General features: G+C 40.0%; 1 protein-coding gene across 5 annotated transcripts in view; it reads left to right on the forward strand.

Annotated features, from left to right (window-relative positions):
• The window catches only part of PPM1B (protein phosphatase, Mg2+/Mn2+ dependent 1B), a 60,615-nt gene that overhangs the window by 12,657 nt on the left and 25,998 nt on the right, over positions 1-21,960 (forward strand). For all 5 annotated transcript variants that reach the window (XM_040058443.2, XM_058419751.1, XM_058419752.1 and 2 more), the window contains exon 2: positions 12,502-12,646. The gene's annotated coding sequence lies outside the window, so the exon portion shown is untranslated. The remainder of the gene's footprint in view (positions 1-12,501; positions 12,647-21,960) is intronic.

The following is a 21,960-nucleotide window of genomic DNA, read 5'->3' on the forward strand; positions in this document are numbered from 1 at the left end:
AGTAAAGTGCGTGGAATTAAATGTTGACATCAAAACATCTATTACAACTAAATGAGAAAGGTCCATCTCCTCTTTTGGATTTTCCCTAAATGCATAGCCTGCTACAGATGTTTATATGACTCCCTTCATAGTAGTCATTCCAGTTTAATTAAATACCAGCATTTGCTGACAAGAATATCGGTAGGTACATGAGAATGCAACAGAAACCAAAACTTTGCATAGCAAAGGTCATGGTAAGGAGTTTGTCTGACAGTTTTTGAGCAAGTCAAGCTGTTTTTCTGTGCTTTTTGTCACATCTGCAGATTTCCTTAGGGGCTGGAGGACTGCCTCAGCTCATCCGCTGTGGTGTTTGCCACCACTTAATGTGCAGTTAGAATATCTTACCCACTGCCTGTTTCAAGCCTAGGTTTTGATGAACTGCGGAGGGACTGAACTATTTTGGGTGAAACATGAGTAATGTCATCACTAGTAAAGAATAGAGTTTGCAGTTGTTTGTCAGGCACTGGCTGATTCTGTGTCTAGGAGTTTCCATATTCGTTCCATTTTGGAGGTCTCTTGCAATAAGGCTGGGGAGAAATTCAAGCTCTCTCAAAAGACAGAAGCAATCTGAGTTCTAGAAGTTCTTTATTGTGTTCATAATGAAACATTTCTTGGTCATTTGCTGTTTACACTTCTCTTTCTCACTCATCTGTTTCTGTAATAAATTGTAGATACTGTTACAAAGACCTAGTTTTCTCTTTTATAACCTCGGCTGTTTACTGTCTTGTAGCCAGATACCTTGAAAACTAGCCAGAAACTGAATTGTTTGATGTCCGTGTTCTGTGTTTCACATGTCAAGACCTGGTGGGGTGCTTTTTGGTGTTTTTTGTTGGGTTTTGTTGTTGTTGTTGTTTTAATTCACAGAGTTCTTGTATTTAGGCTTCAGAACATTTGAATTCTGCAAGTTGTTGAAGCATAGAGATGGTTCCTGTTCACTGTTTCAGGCATCCTTGCTATGCTATATAATAAAGAAAGCTGTCTGTGTTACTTAATAAAAACATTAAATACTGCTTTATTTGGATAGCACTATCAATAATAGTTTATATAAATCTTTAGGAAAACATTTTTGAAAAAGGTACTTTCAGTCTGCCTGGCTTTACCAGGGTCAGTCGTGCTTGACTGACATGACTGCCTCCTGTCAAATGACTTGGTGGTCTTCAGCTGAGGATAGAGCAGTGAATTTTATTTTTTTGTTTTATTTTTACCTTAGCAAGATGTTTTGGTGTCCCTCAGTATACCCCTATTTAGAGTTTCCATGGGAGAATGAGTAGACAAATGAAAACTGATTGAGGGGTCATTTTAAAGGTTGGCTGGTCAATGGTTCATACTCTGTCTGGATAGCAGTTACAACTAGAGCTTCTCAAGGGTCTACTGTCCACTAAATAAAATAGTTCCAACATAATCACTTTACTCTTGTTGACTGTTTTTGTTACAAAGCAGTAGTTACTTAATAGTCTGCCTATTGAGTAGGCTTGGAATGCACCTGCAAGATACATTCATTAAATAACCATTTAATCTAAGAAAGAAAAAAACCACCCTTTTTTAGCATCAGAAATGAAGTTTTAGAACCTTATAGTTATCAGTAGGTTTTGTCTCTTGAGTACCTTTGGCATTCTAAACCTTGAGGTAGAACAAAGTGGTTTGTAGAGCATTTGAAGTTTCTGGGCAGGGAGGGGTAAGCAATATGAAATTAAGTACTGAAATTAAATCTCAACTTTTCTGAGATTAGATTACTTTTCACAAGCCTGGATAAAGAGGAAAGTGAACTGTCATCTTAGATGCTGCATGTAGACCATCTCCAGAAATGACCCTGCTTGAGGCAGGTTCTTGCTGCAGAAACAGCATTCTGGTCCCTGAAGGTATGGGTTTACCTGTAGCAGCCCTTCTCATGGATTTGGGGAAAACCCAATTTTGTTTCTTTCTTGTAACCCAAGAGAGTTTAGGTGTGTTTTTGATTGTGTTTTTAAAGGAATCTGTAGTGGCCAGTAACAGACTATTGTCACAGTTTCTGTGCTTTAAAATAAGTTCAAATCTCAGCTTTTAGTCTTCCTTTTCCTTTGCATCCAGGATGTGGATATATTACTGTAAACAATTGCATTAGTATGCCAGACTTCTTCATTATCTCTGCTCTTGAATATGCATACATGCACGTAATTGCATGCAGGTTCTCCCTGTCATATGGTTTATGTATTCCTGCTTTGGAAATGGATTTGTTCACATGACATCTGTAAAGGTGGTACATATTGAGAGTGGGAGTCTTTTGGCACGTAGCGGCCATTGAATTGTCGCTATCTTAGATCACTCCATGCTTTCATCTTTAACAAGTGAAAAGCAGTCACTTGATGTTTCGTGGTATTGCCACAGACGGATAGGAACTTCTTGTCTAGCTTGGCCTCTTCCAGTAGTTCACAGAGTTTTAGTTTCAGTTTAGTTGCTGCTATTAAGCATTTGAGTTAGATTTTATTGACTATTGTGTTGAACTAGGACAGAAGTTGTTCAATTCTTCCATCTTACTATTAGACTCACCGGCTCTTCTGCATTATTTACCCCAGTATATAAGACAGAGTCTCTAAAGTCAATCTTAATCAGAAAGACAAAGATCTGGAAGAAATTTTATTTTTGTACTGCATTCAAGGTAAGACTTTCAAAATTGTCCATGATCAGATGACATAAAGCACGAATACTGAGACTCGGCAAAATGGTACTGTTTCTGAGTCCTTGGCTTGTATATTCTACTGTTCCTGCAGAATGCTATCACTGTTTTAACTATTAAATACTTCTGCATATTTCTGTTGAAATGCACTAATGATCAGAGGTATATAAGCCAGCTGTGGCTGTGTCCCTTAACTAAAGTAGTCAGGTAGGTTGCTACTTGTAGCTAATGCTTATTGTAAATCTGTCTTTTGGGTAGTGTAGGTGTTGCTAATTATAAAACAAAGTTGCATGATATGGAATGTCTTACTAAATTGGCAGTGTCTTAATAACTCTTTTTTGTTTCCTTTGTGATCCAGTGCTGAGCTTATTGTAATTCTCTCTGAATGCAGAGAGTAAACACACTTTAGAGTAATATTTTGGTCACTTTCAAAATATCAGGAAATAATTGGGATTCAGGTGGCAGGTTTACTGCATTTTGGAGGAAATGATAGATGCATTTCCTTTATTAAAGCCATAGCTCCAAGCACCTGTACAGTTGTCACCTTTCTGCAAGTTTGAGCACGGTCAAGTAGTAGGAGCTATAAACATTGTTCAGCAGTGATGCCATTGCCCTCAGCTTTACATTCACAGTTTAATAACATTTCATTAATGTGTGTTGTGTCATCCCCACACCACTCCCAGGGAAAAGTGGAGTGTATATATAAACTTATATATATATATGTATACATATGTGAGGCTGTGAAGCTGATTAGAGGGCTGGAGCACCTCTCCTGTGTGGAAAAGATGGTTGAGCTGAGGTTGTTCAGGCTGGGGAAGAGAATGCTCTGGGAAGACCTTAGAGCAGCCTTCCAGTACCTAAGGGTTGCCTACCAGAAAACTGGAGTGGAGCTTTTGACAGGTGTGTGCTTTAATGGGACAAGAGATAATGGTTTTAAACTGCAAGAGGGTGGGTTTAGATTGACTGTTGGGCAGAAATTCTTACTGTGGGGGTAGTGAGGCGCTGGAATCAGTTACCCAGAGAAATTTTGTATGTCCTGTCCCTTGCAGTGTCCAAGGCCAGGTTGGATGGAGCTTTGAGCAACCTGCTCCAGTAAGAGGTGTCCCTGCTTGTGGCAGGTGGGTTGGAACCAGGTGATTTTTAGAGTCATTTCTAACCCAAGCCACTCTTTGAAGGTTGGAGAAGCACATAGCTATCCCTTTACAGAGCAGGTATTTGCACAGAAGAGAGAATACAAGGCCATGGTCTCCAGTCACAGAAGTGATGTTGGAGACACTCAGAAGGATGTGGGAGATGTTTTGGACACTAATGTGTAAGGAGCACTTAATATAGGCAGCTGGTTTCCTAATGCCAGCTCTTCAGTTTTGGGCGCATGGAAACCTACTGAAACTGGCACTTGTTGTGCTGCGTTCAGCATCTGTCTGAAAGCTCAGATCAGCAGTCTTCTATTCACATACCTATTTCTGATTTTTTGTGACTGGGTGTTTTTTATGTAGTAGGTTTTACCGAATTATTTGTGTAATCCCCAAGCTAATAGTCTGCTTTTCTTTTAAACTGCTAAATTCATCTGATTATTTCAGTTGTCATTCTGCAAATGCTGAAATAATTAAGAGTATTCCTTTGTGTGCCATGATTATTTTATGGCTTTCTAGTTTAATCCAGATAATTCGTTGCACTATATAGAATACATGTAGGTTAAGCTTTATGGTAGTAAAGTGGTAAGGCTGATAGGTGAGCTTTGGAATATAGAAATAATTTTAAAATGTCTTGGCAAATTGTCTTATAAATGTTTGAGTAGGGTGTTTGCCCCTTTGGTACAATGAATGTGGTTTTAAAATGTGTCTTTGTGCTAAGATGTTTCCATCACTCTTTAATCCAGCGAGGGCATGTCGTGCAGCCAGCAGTGTACAGGAGCAGTAGTAACCTTTGGTGGAGCTGGTGTCCTAATCTGTGCTATCCAAATTTCCCTGCAGCTGAAGTCTGAAATGATGAGTAGCATAAAGTGAATGTTGAATTATTAACATGCTAACTTTCCCGGAATTCTTTTGGCTGTCATGTCTATCATTATGTCATTGACTGCCTGTCACGCCCTTAAGCCCCTTCTCTGATGTTGATTTCTTGAAAATTGGCATGATCTTCTGGTATGTTAGTTTTAACATTCTTACTGACAGAGTTGCCCTTTGAATTTTTGCAGGTATAGTTCAACATGTTTTGTGGTACTGGTATAGTGGCAAAATTCAAACAGTTTTTACTCAGTAGAGATACCTGAAACTTCAGCATTGAAATATATATATTGCAAATTGAGAGTTCAAAGTAGTGATAGAAAGTGAGTCCAAGTGACTTTTTGTGGAACTGAAGTTGCAGTACGAATTGGACAAAATTTGGAGGTTTTACGCTTACAAGTTGCCAAGTGGCTGCTTCTTGCCAAATACTCTTGTGTAGATGACAAGTGAAACAGTTCAGATAGCCTCAATGTAGACAGCTGAAAAAGATTCCATGTGTCCAGGCAAGGATACTGGAGCCTGCTGCCAAAAAAAAGGTAATGGAAGTTTGCTTGACTCTGCAGTTCCTAGAGATAGTAATTTTTTTAACTAGACTTCTTAAAAAGTTTATCTAGCATGATGGAGAAGTAGAGCATTCTGTAAAAGAGCAATGGGGAGACTACTGTGTTTTCTGAAATAGTCTGGACAAGTCATCTGTGAAATCTGACTTTCCATACCATACTGTGGATTGAATATCATATGAATACAGGTATATTGATGCTGTTACAGTATGGGAGTACATAATTATATATCATGTAGGATCAGCTGCTTCTCTTCAGCATTGGTTGTACCTTCCTTAAAAATGCTTTGGGCTGTACCTTACCTGAAATGAATCAAATCAGGCTGATTTGGGAAGGTGATAAATCTGCATTTGTGATAAGGAAATGGCTTTCTAAACAAATGGACCCTCTTAAAAGATTTTAATTGCCTTTACATTTCTACATGCTGATTCTGTTAATAGTAATACAGTGCTGTTACTGCAGTAACTTTGCTAGTAATTAGAAGAAGCATCTTAACCTGGAAGAGACAAAGGGAAAAAATGTTCTAAAACTGTAATTGAGATATAATAATAACTGTGTTTTAGCAATTCCTATTTAGAGCCTTCAGTTCCTGTGTTACTTAAGTTACTTATTTTGAAAGATTGTGTGTGTAGGCTGTGAGTTGACATAACAGATGCCTGAATTCTCTCTCTTTCCAAGCTGTGTGCTTTGCAGTAAACATTAAAATGCCTGTAGCATCCTAACTCTTAATATTTGGCAGCTTGTAGTACTGATTTTCTTATGTTACCAATTTAAACGTGCTGGTGATTTTATTGTGGTGTTGAATGACCTTTTTTGCATTTAATTTAACTCCTGATGTATATAAATTTAGCAAGTGGTAACATGGCTAAAAAAAGCCACAAATAGATCCAAGTGTCTAAGCAGTGTGGTGGAGAATTTATGCCTTCTGTACCTGTCTGCACATCTGCAGTGGCCAAGTTGGTTTTGTTGTTTTTTAAATCTGCTGTGATGGCTCAGTTTTAGTGCATTTATACCCGAAGACTTACTGTTAGAAGTTGGAGAGGAGTTTTATTCAAGAGAGGGGAAGTCCCTCCTCTGATGGTTGGTGTCATATGTAAAGAAATAAAACCCCATTCTTATTATCCCTTTTTAAATTTGATACATCTTGATTTCTGTCGTTGTCAAACATAACAGCATTAGAAAATTCTTGCTGTGTTTGTACCCGGTCCTAACTGAAGTACAGTTATTTTGACATGTTTTGTTTTTCACCCCACTTTGTGGAGTTTAAATTCCTTCTGAGGTTTGGATATACTCATGGTCACACTTAGGGTTGTGTTATATTTGTAAGATAGTGAGGAGATGATTAGTTGGCATGCATGCATTGTAGTGGCTTTATTTCCCTAATAGACAAAATGTGGTGCTGTAGTACCTTTGAGAATCTAAATACAGGATCTGTGCTGAAATACATGTATAAACTAGATTTAAGCTTTTTTTTTAAAACGTGTCAAGAGCAGCAGAAATTTAATATCCAGTATTGAGGATATTAAATTGGCTTCAGTAACAGTAACAAGACTTGATTCAAAAGCTGACCTGTTCTAAATGCATTGGTATCCAGTAGTAGCTAGGGTTAAGTTCCCTACACAGATAAATACTAATTTTTGAGGACTCTGGCTTAAAAATCACTGAATACTGGTCACAGAGGAATTAGTCAAGGTAGCCATCTGCAGATAATCTGTTCTTCCTTCTTCTGACAGTTTCATATGAGACACTCAAAAGGATATTCAATCTTTTGAAAACTGTCAGACGTTGACAGTAACCTGCAGCTAAAACATCAGAATTTTGTAGCTCAGTCACCTTTGCTGTCTTAGTAAAGAAATTATACAATTATGTCAATTTTCTTAACTCTCTATCCTACAGGGCAATGAGGTTTGTAACAATGGAGTTTATTATACAAAAGCATGTAGTTGCTACTGAATTAACTGATCTGAACTATGTTGCTTTCTCTGATTTTGCTGATGATTGATTCTGTAAAAGTTTATGGTTTTATGCTTAAGATGCCTTCTTTGAACTGCTTAACTAAAAAGGGCTAAGCCCTTTCTATTGTATAATCAACTGAGGGGTTTTATTTTCAAGAATTCTTCTGAACTTGAATAATACTATAGCTTACTAATACCTTTCTCTTCTAGGCAAAGGAGTGACAGACTTTGGGTGCTCATTAATAGTGCTATAGCAGGTAGAGTGGATGAGACTGTCAAGTGAGGTGTGGTTTAGGGACATGCTGTTTTGTCCCAGAGGACTTCAGAAAAGATATGCTTTGTAATATTATTGCGTGACAGGTGTGGTGGATTCTTTCTCAGAACATCTGACCAGTGCTCAGCCTGGTTTTATGGACATTTACAAAATTTAAGTAGCCTACTAGTAGTGGTTGCATTTTTTTAAAGACATCAGTTTGAAGGCCAGATGTTAACGAAGACAACAAATGGACTGATATTTTCAAACTGACACATTAGGTATTGCTACCCAGATATTCTAGCTAGTTATGTGGTATTAAATTTGCCTCATGGGGAAATTGTAAGAATGTGTTTAAATGATAGGCACTGCAGTAATAGTTAATATGATCTTATGTTGCCCATGCATATCAATTCAGTGTCTGAACTGGAATTTTGAGTCCCCGTCAGGGAGATAGATGGTTGTAAACTCTGCCCTTTGCATCAAGGAAAAACACAAACCCATACAGAATACAGCCACATCTTTCTTAATCTGTGACTCTTGGATTGCTGTGGAGGGCATAGTGTGTGTCTAGAACTAGATCTGCAGTACCACTTTCATGTAAGGTAAGATAAAAAGTAGTTAGAAACTTTTTGCAAGCTTTTCTCTAGAAAGTCTCAGCAGCCCCAATAAACATGTTTGTTCAAAGTCCTCTGTTTACAATGCTCTGTTTCAGTCGAGGGTATGTTTTTGAAGAAAACTGCCATATACACAGAATACATTTTAATTCTTGAAGATGCTTCCTTCTCCTTAGTTGAGCTGAAGATCAAATAGCTGTAAATGAAGGAGTTTTGTACTTGAGTGTTTTTACTGAAGTGTGTTAGATGGCTGCGCTCTTCTTCAGTCTCCTCTCCCTAAAGCTGGCTGTTTGCAAAGCTGCCCAGCATAACTGATGGAGACATGATTCCACATTTCTCTGCTTGAGCTGCGCTGAGCATAACTCTGATCTGTCACAGAAGAATAGAGAAGTAAGTGCTTGCTAGTGATCTCCCAGTAGGCAAATGCAGATTGCATACGTGCATTTGGAATTCCAGTAAGGCTGGCTTTTGGTCTTCCTTCATCTTACGCTTGTATAATTCAACAAAGTTTGATTTCCTCATCAGCCAGATGAGCACTCTCTGCTTCAGGCATTCACTTGTACCAGCGTAGCTGTCTGTCTGCTCAGCCACAGAGCATGGAACAGGAATGGGCCGCTGAGAGCAAATATCACTTAAGCTACCATTGCTGCCAGGATATCTACACAGACATAATGTGAATTTACTGATCCAAAGCTTCCCTGGAAGTGAGTCACAGAGAATTTAGGAATTACAAGGGTGCAAATTAGGGACAGGTCTGCAGGAAGAACTTTTACTGGAACCCCAAGCAAACTTGTTTCAAGGCGTTAAGCTTTTCAGGAAGTTCTGGGTTTTGCTTCTAAAACCCCGTAGAAGGATACTTTTGCAAATTTTTTCAAAACCATAATATTATATTAAATGCTTCAAAAAGGATAAAGCACCTAAATTGCTTCATAGAGTTTATGGTTTTGAACTTTAGTTCTCCTTGCTTTAACTGATTAATATGAATGTCTTAGTGCAGCTTCCATGTTTGAAAAGGGGGAAAAAGAATTCACCAGAAACTCCCACACCTGCGAACCCACAAATGAAGACTGTTGAGTCTTGGTTCTGTATAGAATGAAGAGCCACTTAGCAAGTGTAGAGGGAATTCTTTATCTTTTATTACTGTAGATGAACAAGTGTCTCTTTAGGAAGTTGTGCATTGTATCAAGCAAGCAGAAAGTAACTCCTGGTTTAGTTTTGGCTTTGTCATATAGGTACAATAAGGAAGAACTACTGCATGAATTTGCAACACTAGTGCATTCCCGTCTGGTAGCCCAGTGAATGCCTCTTTCAAGAAAGGGATGTTACCTTACGTTTATGTTGGAAACATGCCCTTGGCAGGTTGCAGTTTACTAGCTAACCTGTGGCAGACACTGCTGGCTCTTTTCTTTCTCCCCTTCTTTCTTTTACTTCTGCAAAATCTTTTAGTGTGTGTGACCCAGCTTATAGTTCTGGGGGACAGTGTTGGCAGTGATGGTATAGGGTGGATCAGGCCATAACAGATTATAGCTCTTTCTGTTCATGTTAGTCTATGAGCTGGTTTGTTTGTTAGCTTGTTTTAAAGCGGCTGTGATTTGGTTATCCATGAAAGGTCGGAGTCCAGGTCTATCTGGTTGTGAGGCAGAATAAACACAGTGTTTTTCTGGTACTTCTCTGGCCAGAGTTTGGAAACGTGCAAAGGACTAGATGTTGTAGCGGTTTTGTTTGTTTTAAACATTAAGATTCAGCTTGAGGATCGTTAAAGCTTTGCTACCAGCATTGTTCAGTGTATATTTAATCATCAGGAAAACCAGCAATTCATACCTACCCTCTGTAAAATACCATGATAGGGTTCTTCAAATTTCTCTGGAATGCATAATTTTTTTCTTAATGCGCTTATTTTGGAATACTGAGTTTAGTTCTTTAGCAGTGAATTAGATATGATGGCTTTGTCTGTTTGGCCTTACCTTCTGAAGAAAATACTGTAAACATGGTCAAATTCAAATGCTTTATTAGCCCAGGAATATTTAAGTTTTTCTCAGTTAAAAAGTATCCTACAGTAGGGTGTTGGTATCTTAGTAACAAAAAACTTTACTGAACTATCTTAGTCCTACTAAAATATTACACATTTACATAGTACAAAGACTTAAGTAGCCCAAGGAGAATGCTTAATACATCTTAGGATTTTTGTTAAGTCTTTAATAGGAAGCATTCAGTTTTATTCTTGTGATGTAATTTATGATGAGCAATCTGGACAAGACATTTACATTTGTGTATTGTGAGCATTTTTGGCACTGAAGTTGTTAGGAGCTGGATATAATGGTTTGTTATCCTAAAGCTGTATTACGAATCTTTATGCCTTTTCAAACTGAGAGGGAGCAAACCGTGCAGCTTATTTGGAGAGATAAGAGTCACTAATGTGCAGATTAAGTAGAAGTAGTGTCCCTTTGTTGTGCCATATTCAGTGGTGGAAGGTATGTCTTAAAGTGCTGTTGTGTTTTGGGATGCTGAATACTGTATTCCTCACTTCTGAGAAGTGAGATAGTGTGTATATAGAGTTTGTATAAATGTAATCATGTTCTGAGGTAAAATGCTCTTAGCCCAAAATACCTATTTTTGAATCTGCCCTACTGTAACCTTCTGGCTAAAAGTCATCCTGCTCTAAGGAATGCTCTCAGATCCTCTGTAGAGTAGAATCTGGGAGAGCACAAGGCTCTTGTTTCTGAAAACATAACGCTCACCTTCCAGGGCTGCTTGTGCGAGTTTGCCACTTTTAAAGGCCATTGGCCACAGAAGCACTGAGACTCCTGAGGACCCTGTAAACCCTCCTGGCTGGGGAGGTGTTCTGAAGGTGGGAGACAGTGCATGAAGGGAGCTGTGTCATGGCCACCTGTTTTGTGTCTGTACCCTAAAATCCTGTGTGTTTAAGGAGAGCTATTTTACACAACTTGGTGAATTTGCACGGGGTGTGTTTCATTTTGCTCCCTGAAGTTCCTTAATATGGAAACAACTTTTTTACTGAAGCTTCTTACCTTTGGGGGGGGTGGGCTTTTGCCTTGTAGTTCAATACAATGATTTAGGATACTTTTTCAGAGTTCATTAATGATTTAGTGGATGCTGCTTAAGGTGTAGTTGCACAATACTTGTAACAAATATGAACTGGCAGCAGCTCCCGGTTCTGCATTTCTGTCGTTGGCACTCGTCTGATCTGGCATTTCCTAAGCTGGTTTGGAGACCTCAAGTGACAGGAAATAATTGTCTTTTTCTGGATTAATTTGGTTCCTTGAACAATCCATCCTGTTGTGGTGTATAAGAGGAGAGAATGCTGGGGGAAACGTGGGGCTTTGCAGCAGTGTAGAGCTACGGGCATAGAACTTACTGAACTCCTGCAATTCTTCAAAAGGTGTTCAAGTATTCCTTTTGAGCAATTTTGTGTTTATGACACTTTTTAGTAGTTGAAAAGCACTAATGAGCATTTGGAAGCATCAAGCCATAATGAAATGTTGTAGTTCCATTCTTCCATCGGTGGGCCTGAAGTCAAGGTCTGCACTAGATCTCCTTTTTCAGTCAACTCTTCCAGAGTGCTGTTATCAGCTTATCATCTTCACTTTCACAATAAAACTTCCATTTCCCTCCTATCCCAGACAAAGCTGGCTGTTAATCAGAATTTTTCCTACGATAGTTCTTCTACCAGTATTCTTCTGTCAACTTCCATAAGATGCAGTGATTCAATATGTAGTCCCTGATCCATGAAGGATTTGGAGTGTTTGCATCCAGTTCAAAACAATGGGTGGATGCTGTTGTTGATCCACATATATGAATTGTTGGTTATTCACTACTTTTACATTTTAAGGTGAATTTTGGTTAATTTTACAGAAACTATTTTTAAAGAAATGTAATGATTCCTGTTTCAGAGGATCTGGAATACTTTTGCAGTTGAACCTTACTGCTTTTGTTTTAAACTCGTGAGCATTTTTACATCTAAGGAGGCAGAATAAAGAGCTCACAAATTACACATGCTGCGCATGGTGGGTTTAAGACTTGTCAAACGCTCAAGGAGTGTACTCTGTCATCTGAGTAGGTGAATAAAATTAAGACAGCACCGTGATGCTAGCAGGCATGCAAAAAACTATTCCTTCTGTTACTGAATTTAGGCACTTGAATGGCAGGTAATAGGCTGATGACTTTTTAAGTGCTTGTCAGTGTTGGTGAAGGAAATAGAGAAAAGTATTAATCTGATTCTTTGTTGGCCTAAATCTTGAATGTGGTGTTTAGGGAGTTTGCTGAAAGGTCTTTGCACATCCAGGCACAGCTTTAGTTCAAACACTTCTATTTAGGAAAAAATTGTATTAATGAAAAAATTAATGTACAAATCTGTTGTACACCATCTGGAGTAGCTAACTGCTTCCTTTGTTTCTTTCTAGGAAATACCAAAATAAAGCAGATGTTGTGTCCTGTAGTGTTATCTCAAGGTTTTGCAAGTCATTCTGTTACGTGCTTCTTGGCAGCAGGAATGTAAACTAATTCTTTCAGCACTGAACTAGAACCTTGACAAGGTTAAAATTACAGGTAAGAATGGATTCTGCTGCTTGGAAATTTATGGGAATATGCAATTCCTTTTACTTTGACTGTGGTTTTAATTTGCAATTTGTAATTGACCATGGATTTGATGGAAGAATTCTGAACAGATGGGGCAAAATGATGGGGTTTTTTCTTGAAATGTGTTTGAATTTTGCTTACTGTTATTTTTTAATGAGGAAGAAATATAATTCAAGTACAGCTTCTTTCTCTTACAATACAAGGCACTGTTAATAAATGGGGGACAGGGAAAAGTAATTTTTTACCACCTAAAATGCCTGCTGACCAGATTTTGGAGAAGTTATGTTTTCGCGCTGAAGACTGTGCAGTGTCAGTAAAAGACATCAAGTGTTTTGCCCACTGTGCATTGAGATCAGTTTACTGTCTGCATGTGGCTTTTTTCCCTACAAGGTCTGTATTTCCTTAAATGCACTGATGGCAGCAGTGCTACTTAAATTATCTGTTTTAATCAGTTACAGAAAAAATCTCTAAATTTCCCTTACAAGATTCCATGTAGCTTCAGCTTTTGAATCACCTTTTCAAGGGTAAAGGTTGATGTCTTTTTCCAGGTCAGTGAAAATGTTTTGGCTGCTGGTTTTCTGTCATTAACTTTATCTGATGATGACTGAGAACTCTTGTCACACTCTGTCACCTTCCTCTGAACTTGTGTATGGGGAACTAAGAGTCAATGTTCTTTGAATCCTTTTTAAAAAAAAGGTTAAATCCAAGGCTGTAAGACCATAGTAATGGAAAAAATCCCATGTCACCGCAAATACCTCTCATGGAGATGCATATTTTGGGTTGTATGTTTCTAAAAGGTTTCGTTCTGTTTTTAAACTGGGCCTATGTGTTTTGAAGACTGTCTTTCAGATGGGTTTGTTGCATGTGTCTCTCTTCAGAATTGTAATCAAGTGAAGGTCTTTCAGTCTTGATTTCACATTTTGGTGTCTTTGGCAGGAAGAGTTGCTTGCCTCTTTTCAGTAGTGGCAGGCAGAGTTTGGGCTGTTGGTGTGAAGCCGTCCTGTCTGTCTTACTCCGAAGTTCAGTACTGCTTAGGTTGTAAATCAGTGACAGGTTTGTGCCAAGGAGGTGGTGTTGATTTTTCTGCTGCTAAAATGAAAGAAGGGTTCAAGTGTGGTTTGTTTTATGGGTTTTTTTGTTAGTGTGGTGTTGATTGAATGTTTGTACTTAGTTTGCAGTGATGTAACATGTTGAAAAAAGGCACAACCTTTCTTGTACTGTGCAAGTCACACTTAATTTGAGTGGACCTTTAGCACTCATCCAGCCCAACCCTTGTGTCTGGCTTCCTCAGATTTTTGTGTGAATCAAGAAACCACCCCTCAATTATGTAAATAAAGGTGTATTGGTTTGCTGTGGTTTTGCAGACCTGCTGCAGAACACTTATTCTGGTGTTTCAGAGCTGTTTAGGAATAATTCACAGATGGTATGAAAAGGTGATTCATTGCTGCCCTATTCTCACAAAAGTGTGTATGAAGCTTTTTGTAAACAGACTTTGCAAAAGGTAAGAAAAGTTGTCTTAAATGCCCAGATTTTGAGCAAGGGACAACTCACTCCCAGTGACATAATGTGTCACGCTAATGTGTAAAATTCTTCAGTTTTAATACCACTAGCATAGCGGATAAATTTTGGTTCTTTTTCTTCAAAATCTGAGGTGCTGTTTAGAGAACCAAAAGAGCAGTTTTGCATAGAAGTAACTAAAAACTGTATTTGTGAAGGATCACTTTTATGCTAAGTTAATGCTTTGTAGTATCCAAGTGCCACCTGTGCATCTGTTTTGAACAGCCCAGTAGTGAGAATGTGCTTATTGGCTACAAGAAATGTGAGCAGATAGGGACGAAGAATTTCAGCAAATATCCTAGTATGTAAGTCATGTCATAATATGGTCAGTAGAGGCAGGCAGCAGGACAGTGCAGACTTCCACGTGGTATAATAAAGTCACATTGAGTTGCAGGGTTTGAATTAAGGACAAAATGTGATTTCAAGGATAATAAGCCTGGCCAGGTAATGTCTGAATTAACCAGGTAGGCCTATTTCACTGAAGTGCCAGTGCACCAAATTTCTATTCCAAGAGAAGGTACAAGAGCATGAATGCTGACTTAGGCTGAGCTATCTTTACTTCTAAAGGCTTTTAGCTTCCATCCTGTTCCTGGGCAGGTGCTGGCAGCAGTAGTTGGGCCCAGCCTTGTTGTATTTGGTGAACCAACCTGGGTATTTGCCTATGTTATGTATTTTTGTATAGTTACTCTGTAACTCAGATAAAGTGTTGGCAGGTAACAAAGGGGAATGAATTTCCCAGTATTTGTAATGGAGGAAGTCTTGGTAAAAAAAAGCTGAATATGTTGCCTGAAAACTTAAGATGAGTGGCATTAATTAAGACATGGACGAGAGTAGTCTCTTACTGAGAATGACACTGCATACTTCTTCAGTTAAGTCCCTAGCAGTGGGCTAATCTGAGCTAAGGGGCTGCTGATAATCAGAAGTCACAGTGGCAAACACAGAATTCTCCATAGCTCAGAATAGCACTGCATGTTGGTTTTTTTTTTAAGTTTTCATTTGGCCACAGAACTGTGTGAAGTTTACTTCTGCAACTTGAATAAGGAAGCTTAAAGGATAAAGGTTCTGTGACTAAAAAAATACATCAACCTGGGCACTGATGACCTTGTACTAAGTGCAGTAACTAGAAAGAGAGATTCAGAGTCCACTTTCAAGGGTTTTGTGAAGTTCATCTTGAATATCTGAGGTATGATCTCTATACTTATTGAGCTGCATTCCAGAAAAATAAGAAGCCTCAGCATAAAGTATGCAGTTTGTCCGTGGGAGACATGTGGTTGCCACATAAGCTGAGCTGGAAGGTCTGTAGTTAAGTAGCATCATTCATATTTTAGTAAAGTGCAAGAAAGCAGACTATAAAATTAATCTCTGAAAGGGCCACAAGCATGTCTTGCATTAACAGCATAGCTAGTTAGAAAGGTTATAGCCCTTAACCTAGCTCCTCGTGCCCCTTTCTATTTCTTTGTCTTTTCTGTTGAAGGTTACAGCCTGCTTGGATCTGCTGGCTAAGCTGCTGGCTTCCAAACCCACTGCAGTCAAAGTCACAAAGTTTCAAAATACTAAAGCTAACATTGCACTTCTTCAGTGAAACAGTTCAAAGAGTAAGGGCAAAAACATCTCAGCCAGCAGTTCTGAAAGAAAAGAACTTGCTGGCACAATGAAGTGGTGAGTAGCTGAGGCAGAGCAGAAGCGTTAGTGTTTTCAGGTAGTGCTACTGACATTGAAAATAGATGTGAATCTACAGCATTAAATTACGCCTGTGGTGGTTTTGTACCTCCAGACCAACTTGAAATAGTTGAAGTTCATTCTGCAGTCTTCATCTCCTTTGTAACTTGCTGGTTTAAAAGTGATGTGGTGGGGGAAAGTTGTGTCTTTTTAATCTTTGTTATTGGTTCTTTATCCCAGCTGTTGTAACAACAAAGGTGCCGAAATTAGTTTAAAAATTACAGCTGTAGCTCTTAGGCATGTATGCTACTTGGTAATGGGGAAGACTTGCATAATTTTTTTGAATTCCTGGTTTAGAAGCCTCTTTGGCTTCTTTCACAACATCCCAGCAGGAAAAGTTTTTGGTAGGTAGCTCTACATTGATGTTTTGTGTTGATACTTTAATTTCTTTCTGTCAGTATCTTTGGTCAGCTGACATCCTTCCTAAAGCAAACACCTATGGCCACAGATTGAAGCCCAAATCCTCCAACTAAAACCCAGGAGCGGTAATAACCGTTCGTCTGTGTAGTTCATTTTTAAGTGAAAATAAAATATTCAGATCTTATTCTTAGGTTGCAGTCATTTGTTTGACTCTGCCAGTATTCGTGGCTGTATAGTTAGAGTAGCTGTTACAGCCAAGCTACAATAATTATTGGCCTAATGTAAATTCATTTCGTGCCAGTATTTTTAAGGTCAGTAAGTTAGAAGCAAAACCAGGTTTCCTGGGATCAGAAAGTCAAAACTATCTGCAGTGTAGACAGATGTACTGCAGAAAGTCTGTATGTGAACGTAACACACTAGAGAGAGACTGCAAAATGGAGACAGAGGAGCTTTCTACCAGGACTAAACTTTGATTATTTTTTTAACTTAAACCAGAGAAGTTATTTCTTCCTGCACTTTCCATAAGTTTTGAAATTGTTTATCATGGATACTTTGATTATTTATTTCTCATTTACATCTTTACTATCTAGTGCAGCATTTTTTCTTTTGAAATGTCATTCTTTTTTTATAGCTGGAGCACATGTGCTTTGTAACAGGAAACTCTGGCACTGTTTCTTTTCCACAGCACTGACTTATTAGAGATGACTAGCCTGTTGAGTGAATCCTTCTGAGGAAGAGACATTTTACAGTACACTTTTATGACCTAAGCCTAAAAGATTTATGTTTGACCATTCTCATATTATGAAAAGATACATTATTGCATTTGGGACTGTTGACCATCAAGGTGGTATTAGTTTAGTTCTCATGTTTTTTATGAAACTGTCATGTGATGTGAAAATTATTTTATAGTATCTACAAAAACTTTGATTATGGCTTTTAGACCTTTATAATCTAATCATGTGTTGGTTGCTGTCATGATTTAACCCTAGCCAGCAACTGCAGAGCTGCTTGCTCACTCCATGTCCCCCCTCCCATTGGGATGGGAAAGAGAATCATAGAAATCAGAAAATTCATGAGTTGAGACACAGGCTTTTTAATGGGACAGGGAAGGAAGAAAAATAATTAAAATATGCAGAACAAGTGATCCACGATGCAATTGCTTACTACTTGCCAACCAATGTGAGCAGTAGCCCCTGGCCAGCTGTCTCCCCAGTTTATACGTTGAGCATGATGTTACGTGTTTTGGAGTATCTCTGGCCAGTGTGGGCCAGCTGTCATGTCTCCTCCCAACTACTTGTGCCACTCCAGCCTTCTCCATTGGCAGGATATGAGAAGCAAGGAAGTCCTTGACTTAGTATAAACACTACATAACACACTGATATTTTTAGTTGTTGCTATCAACTTTATTCTCATACTGTATCCAAACCACAGCTCTATACCAGCCGTGAGGAACAAAACTAATTAACACTATCCCACCTGAGAGCAGAGCTATATCCACCCCTTACTCTGTACCATTTGCATCCTACCAGGTCTCATACTTTCCAATACGTCCAAGTAATCACTATCACCTTTCCTATATTTTGATACATACAAAGAGATCATTCCCATAGTATATGGGCCATCCATTTGAAATGTTTGAGTTTTAGTCTATGGCTTTGGGCTTCATCTGTCACAATAGTCCTTCAGGGGAGGAGAGATTGTGTGTAATGTTGCATTGTTTTATGCTGAAGCCAGTGCTGGTTCCATCACTGCTGTGCTGGTCTGGTTCTGTCATCAAAATTCTGTTCTTCATTAATCTGGGTAATTCTATTACAATACCCTTGATACGGCATTTAACAACCATAGAATTGATGACCTACAATATTTTATAGCAAACAACATAATCCAGTTCAAATAATTCGCTGTTCTTACCCAGAATCAAATCTCCTTGAGCTACATATTGGACTTTCCCATCCTTCTGCGTTACCCACCAAGTGCACCCAGGTCCTTGAGCAAATGCATTCCTGTGGATGATCGCTGGATCTCCTGTTCAGGTCCTTGGACCTCTTTTTATTTTTGGCAAAACCAGTTTTCAGAAGGATTTGAACTACTTTTCCCTCTCTCAAAAAATCTGTTATTGTATTACCTCACACAGTCATCAATGTATTAAGTGTTCTAGAGCTTTTCCTTGTTTTCAGTACTGTTTAGATCAGTCCGTGGCTAATAGTAGGTCTGTTTCCTCCCCTGGAATAGTCGATTCCAGGTGTACTGGATGGGCCTGCCCTCTATTGCCAATTGGTTGAGAAAACTGCACTAGCAGTGTCAGTTGTGGTGTACTGCTCGGCTGCCTCCAGCTCCGGTTTGTATTGGCATTCCAGCAGGTCTGGCACAGCTGGACTCGGAGCTGGCATGGCTTCATTCAGGCCATGACAGTCTACTCTTAGTCTGCACTGGCCATAAGGGATGGTTAGAGAGTGAGTGATTTGTGCCGATCAGTCCTTGGCTCTCCATATGATAAATCAACTTATGGATAGCGTCAGGGTGTCTCGGTTAGCGTGATACCACTGCCAGTGCACTCTTGTGATGACACCTGTTGTTCATTGACCCACGCCAGAAGCATCCTGCAGGAGATGGGGCAAGGTAGACGGGGTAGATGGGGTAACTTTGACTGTCTCCAAGGCAGCTGTACCAGAAGCCCAGCAGTACCTTTTTGACGTACACCCTTGTGAGACACTCTAGGCAAAGGATGCGCTCTAGTCTCGGGGCCAGTCACAATGGAGTGCTTCTGCCACTCGTTCCCAGTCAGGCTCACTTTGACCTCCAGCAGAGTTAGCTGTTGGGATTGCCCTGCCACTCTGGAAATGCAGATGGTGCCTGCGCCTGTGCAGCAGTGTTTGCTAGAGCCTTCGACTCCTGCTGTGGGTCTGCTGGTCAAGATCATCCAATCCATACAGTCCACTAAACTCAGCTCTTCCTTTCCTCCACCTGGCTGGAGGCAGGGGCCGTCTAGTCCTGGTTGTAGTATTCACTATGCACTTGTAAATGTGAGTCAGAGTCCCTTGAAGATCAGGAGTAAGAGTAGCCCCTCTATTCTGTCTGGGGAACTGCCCTTAGAGACTAGAGCAGCAATGTCCTGCAATAGCCCTCTCTTGTGATTTTTCTTGCTATTTCCCTACTCATGCTTCTAGGGTCAAGGTGGATTTTTCCTTCCCACTTCCTTATGTCCTCTCTGTGGTCACACAGGGTGGTGGTCTGTGCTGTTTATGCTTACTTCCAGTGGTTGGGACACTGGTCCATACAGGTGGGGAATAGGATGCATCTTCCTTCCTTGTCCATGGCCAAGATACAGGCCTGTAGCAAGGAAGAGGCATTTTGTTTGTGTTATTGGAGTTGGCCAATTTGTCTATCATTTGTACCTCTCCATCTTTCCAGGTAACGACTGCCAATGAGTTGGTGTATGACAATGGTGTATCCCTTGCAAACTTCCACCACATGGGTTGTGTACACTTGGCTTCGTCTGGGTCTTTGGATAACTGCTTGTTACAAATCTCCTGCAGCATGGCTAATTGCCTCAGATAGTGGGTGTCTCTGTCCATGACTGTCCACCTGCCTCGGTGGCATAACATCTTTCATGAAGGAATACTTGTCCTTCATAGCTGACAGGAGTCACTTCCAGAGGCTGAGGGCTTGTGCCTGTTTTCCAGTTGCTTTGTTAATGCCCACTTCTGTAGAGTGGGATACCAGCTGTTTGGCCTCTCTACCCTTTGATTCCAGGTTACTGGGCCTGTTATTCCAGCATTGGGGCAGCCAGGACATGCCCTTGCCTGGACGATGGCTGAAGTCTTTTTGCACGTCTCAGCTCACTCAAGCATAGGGATCCGATAGTTAACTATGTCTTTTATGCGTTCTGCCTCTTCTTCCAACTCTTCTCATGACAGCCCTGCTGTTTCATGCCTCACTAAATGAGCTCACGTCAGCATCTCTCTCTCTCTCCTTATGTATAGCAGGGGCTGATACAGGCACAAGTTGGTGCTTTGGTTCAACCACAGTGCCTGTCACTGGGGTTGGAGTAGTCCCCATGCCCATCATATTGTCATCACATCCAGAGGCCTTTCTGTCCCTCAAGGGTACTGTACAGTACTGAACATGGCTCAGTAGGCCTGGGCCAGGCGTGGAGTTTGGCTCTCTGGAATTGCCAGGGTGGCAGCATAGCTCTTCCAAGTATTTAACTAGTCTTTCCAGGTTTTGCGCTTGTTCAGGGCTGAAGTTCCAAAGCACTTGAGGTGCCCACTGTCCTAGGCACCTGCCCATACTGTCCCCCACACCCTGCCGCTTACCACTATCCAGCTTCAGGGCAGATCCCCGAGTGGCATTCTGAAATAATTGTTGATCCTTAAAGACCCTGAACACATTTAGAAAACACAGCAGTAGGAATGCTGGTTTGAACATCCCAAGGATATTAAAAGTTCCCAGATGCTGTTTTCATTGGCCTAGAGGAAAAAGGGAAGATGAAGGGAGGTACCAGTCTCCCCCATGGATTGGATCTCTAAGAGTTGTAATTATTAGTAGCTTCCTATAGATGGCTCCCAAAGTATGGAGAAGTGGGCAGTGCTGAGTACAAATACCAGATCAGTTTCAGGAGCGGCAGTTCTGTCACATTATGAGCCAGTGTTACAGAGTACAATATAACCAGTTCCCAAGGGTGACACAAACAGCACAGGGGCAATAGATACAAATATTATATAATGCAGCTTTATGAACAAGGACACCAGCTTTGAGAGCAAATTCATCACCACTGTGACCGGTGACTAATATAATGAATAATACTTAAATTTCTTCTGATACCTTCTAGTCAGATTTGTCATTATCTCAATCCATCGTGCCCTGTGTTGGGCACCAAAAATGACTGTCATGGTTTAACCCCATCCAGCAACTGTGTACCACACAGCTGCTCACTCACTACCCTGACCCAGTCAGATGGAGGAGAGAATCAGAAGAATAAAAGCAAGAAAACTTGTGGGTTGTGATAAAGACAGTCTAACGGGACAGAAAAAGAAGACAATAATAATGATAAAAGAATTAAAAACAAGCGAGGCACAATGCAGTTGCTCATCGCTCACTGACCAGTGCCCAGCCATTCCCCAGCAGTAGCCCTGCCAGCTTTCTTCCCAGTTTATATATTAAGCCTGATGTCATAGAGTATAGAATATCCCTTTGGCTACTTCGGGCCAGCTGTCCCGGCTGTGTCCCTCACGACTTCTTGTGCCCCTCCCGCCTTCTCCCTGGCAGGGTAGGAGAGCTGTCATGTCTTTGACTTAGTATAGCTAACAGTACTTAGCAACAGCTGAAAACCTCAGTGTGTTACCAACATTATCCTCATACTGCATCCAAACCACAACTCTGAACCAGCTACTAGAAAGACAGTTAACTCTATCCCCGCTCAAGTCAGGGCAGCTCTGGCCTTCATGACAGTCATCAAGTAAACATTTCTGCTTGTTAAATATAAATCTAAATTGAAAGGAGCATCCTTTTCACTTAAAGTAGCTGTCTATTTCCCCTTTATTATATAGTAGAAAGTAATGAATATCTATACCTGAGCAAGAACTATTTGTCAATTTTAAGTGGATCTTTGGAGAAAATCAGCAGTTGGAGTTGTCTTTTAAATGGAA

The sequence above is a fragment of the Hirundo rustica genome, chromosome 3 (assembly GCF_015227805.2).
Source record: "Hirundo rustica isolate bHirRus1 chromosome 3, bHirRus1.pri.v3, whole genome shotgun sequence".
Lineage (NCBI taxonomy): Eukaryota > Metazoa > Chordata > Aves > Passeriformes > Hirundinidae > Hirundo > Hirundo rustica.